The sequence below is a fragment of the Geospiza fortis genome, unplaced genomic scaffold (assembly GCF_000277835.1).
Source record: "Geospiza fortis unplaced genomic scaffold, GeoFor_1.0 scaffold195, whole genome shotgun sequence".
In the NCBI taxonomy this organism is placed as follows: Eukaryota; Metazoa; Chordata; class Aves; order Passeriformes; family Thraupidae; genus Geospiza; species Geospiza fortis.
Genome location: NW_005054324.1, coordinates 3,522,489 through 3,526,252, shown reverse-complemented (window position 1 = coordinate 3,526,252; position 3,764 = coordinate 3,522,489).

The window sequence follows — 3,764 nt, the reverse complement described above, 5'->3', positions numbered from 1 at the left end:
AAAATAAGGCCCCAGTTTTGATTTTATTCATTCCATGGATCCATAATTAATGGTAGATTGCTATTGACTTGAATGCCCTACTGGTGTGAGCATCAGTAAGTCTAATTAATAGATTGAATGAAGATTTTAATGAAAGTATGTCAGGGTATTTTAGCTGACCTGCTGTGGTTTCTTGCAGTGAACCTGGTACTTGTCTTCTAATCAGCCAATTCACTAATTTGCTGACTAATCTGACATCACAGGCTGTAATTTTTTCTGTGTTTAGCCATTTAAAAATACTTACATGGTGTCTCAAGGATTATGAGAATGGCTTAAAAAGCATCTCAATTTGATGCAGCCGTCTGAGTATGCACTGTGAATGCAAACCCCAAAGTTCTACAGTGAACAGGAATATAAATGATGCTCCTGTGAGTTCTAGTGTTTACAAATGAGAACACAAATATCCTACATCTTAGGTGTTACTAAAATTAGAAGGTCTTTGGGGATGCTGAGAAGGCAATTTTCCCCACTGGGCAATAGGAATGTAAATATACTCTCTACGTGATTGTAGAGAACACAACACTGTGCTGTTCAGTGATGTCTAGTACTCTGCTGGGAGGTCAGTATTCACAGTGGCAGTCAACAGCCACTGCAGGTAGTGGCTTTTGAATAAAGGTCATGTTTTTCAATAGCCTCATTCTGACTGAAAGACTGAAAGCTTCTTGGAACTTCTTGATCTCTGCATTATAAAACCAGAATTAAAGGAGAAACAAGAGTGGATACACAGTCTGCAATAATGTCTTCAGGACACCAAATCCTTTTTTCACTTGAGACCTAGGGAGAAGCCCTATTCCAGCAGAAGTTGGTGTGAGCTTTTCATTGACTTCAGCAGATTCAAGAATTATACGTGACAGTCTAAGAACAAAATCTATGAAGTCCACCTCTCTCTATGTGTTCTGGGAGTTTATTGTTACCATAATGGAAGTCAGCACTTCCCCCACAGTGCTGAGTAAAAAGCATTCCAGCTGAGTAAGAATTAGAACTTATAATTAGGGTTTTTCAGACAAATGGAATCACAATCCACACAGACCAGAAGGTATTTATTACAGAAAACAGCTCTAATTCCAAATTAACATGTTTTGTAAAGACAGAATTCCAGATTTTTTTTTTCCTTTTAAGCCATTCAGTCTTCCATATCTGGAACACAGTACAGAGCAGGTGGGATTCACCTTACCTGGCTTTTCATTGTCACAGCATTGTCAAAGCACACTTTTGGAGTGCCCATTATGCTTCAAATATAAGACAATTTTCCTGGTCTAGTTTGGATGCTGGAAGAGATTCAAAGGGTGCTGATAAAATTCTCAATCTCCATTGAGAGGGATGACAAATCTACGGCAGAAATCAACTCTCCAAACGGCACTTTGGCAGTATCTCAGTCACGTCCTTATTTGATCTGCTCTTCCTGCTTGCACATAGAGTTTTGCTGCTGGGTAAAGCCAGAGTCACCAAGCCTATCTCTATGACTAAAGAAGGATGATCTTTCGTTTGCTGACTATTTTGGCCCAGACTGGAACTTCATTTCCTAGAAGAACATTCTAAAAGCATCAGTAAACTAAAATGTACAAACCTCAATTGTTGCAGTGTGTTTTTTAATTGTAATGCATTTCTAGCAGTCAGTCTTATAATCTTTCTTATTTTGTACTGTTATAGCATATTTTATTATTGAGAGACTGTTCTTTTCCCCCAGCTGTCCATCCCTCCAAAGATCGGCCCCTCTGTTCCCTGTTCCTCCTCCTACTGAATGTCAATCCTTCCCCAAGCCTGCCTCTTTTTCTAGAAACTTCCCTATCAATTTTGTATCCTTCGAAACCCCATTGGTTTCTTTAAGTTATTCTCCTCCCCTGCAGTCCTCTATTGGTTTAAACATTCTATTCCCCGCCTTGTGTTCCACCCCCAATTTCTCCCGAGTGGTCAAAGATTGTATCCTCTCCTGGGACCTCCTCTCCCTTATAAGCTGATGTATGCTGTTGAGTTTGTGTTTTCTGTCCCTGAACCTCCGGGAGTAGCCTTCTTTGGAAACCATACAGAAGGCCTCTCCCAGCTCCTTGTCCCTACCCTCGGCACAGTCTGCAGTCCACCTGAGCCATAGAGCTGCCGTACCTGCAGCTGCACCCTGGATTGGACAGCTTTCTAGGGGCAGCCCACCTGTGCCATCCGTGCCGGGAGCTGCTCGGGCGGAAGAAATCCGGCACTGCGGCACTCAAATAATTTCAAATGACACAACATATACTGTGACCCCAAGCAAAGTAGTGTATATAGTGTTCTAGCTAAAAGTGAAGTCTTTTTTATATACACATGAAGGAATCTCTAAAACTCTTGAGAAGAGAAGTATGTTGAAAGTGAAATGGTTTGATGGTAAAAAAAGTTTTTAGCTACTGTTCTGTAAAATACAGTTTTGCAGAGCTGAACAGAGCTACAGGCCTACATATATCCATGCATATTCTATAATTAGGAATCAACCTCTCCTTCTCATGTACAGGAGTCGACCCTATTGGTGTCTAGACTGTTATATAAATGATCAATCGAAAAGCGAAATTACCAAAAAAGCGAAAATATTTTCTTTATCTTTTTCCGCGACCAAAATACGGTCCTCAAAACCACCACAGCCAAAGAGACAGCGTTGAGCCCGGGATCGGCGCTGGGTCAACGCAGATCCGACCTCTATCGCATCGGACCTCAGTCTGTTTACAAATGCCGTTTCCAGCGAGGCTATTTTATACAGGTTTTTGTGCCTGAGGCAGAGGTGCCCCGCTTTCCTTTGTAACCCCGCATATGCATGAGAGTTTCTTTCACTGTGCTGGGCTGGACAATTGCTGTTTCCTGAGTAGTGTCAGGCGCTGATCACATCAGGGGAAGTCGCGTATTCAGATGTATCTTTCTGGCGACTTCGGTTATCTCGATCGATGGTATCAGTCGAGCGATGATTACTCGTGAGTGTCTCCTGATTAACCCGGAGTACGCGCTGGCCACATCTAGTCATAGGTAAACGGGGTATTGTTCTCTTGCTGCCTTCAGGAATTTCGACATTCCGAACTAGACATATGTCCCTGGGCTGCTTGTGGTCAGAGACTCATTTGGATTTTACAATCTTAAAAAATACATTCTCTCTTTAAGCATGAATTATTTCATAACATATATTACATAGACCATGTCCCGGGCCTCACAAAAGACAGCAGGAACTTCTAAAACGTTTTTAACCACCATCACAGCAGTTAGGGCATTCAGGAGTAGCTCGGATATGAGACCCTTCAGGTACAAGGAGCCGTATACAGAAAGTATCTTCCAATGTAAAAAGGTGAAGGAGGCTCGCCCTGGAAACCCGAGTTTGCTTGCGCTTATGCTTTCGACAGATGTTTTCAAGTCAGCGTTTCAAATTACACTGCGACTTCGAAAACAGCCCTCAACTTTCGAGCAGAGCGTTCTAAGCAGTTGGCTCGTGGCCAAAGCAGAACATGAAACAGGAGACGACATAGGGACACGTATGTTATCTCTGTAACATCTCCATTGGAAAGGCTCGTGGCCTGGTAAAGGCTCCAAACTCGCAAGGAATATTCGCAGCTGACAAAGACAGTCCCCTTCTCGCCGGTCAGCATTAGGTTCAGGCAAGTGCCTCCTCCTGGCCTGCCCCTTTGGGTTGCCGTGATGTTTTCTGCCCAGTTCCCATAACGGGCGCATTTCCCCGAAGCGGGGGGCGCGGGCGGCCATTGGCGGCCCGGAGGTGTTTC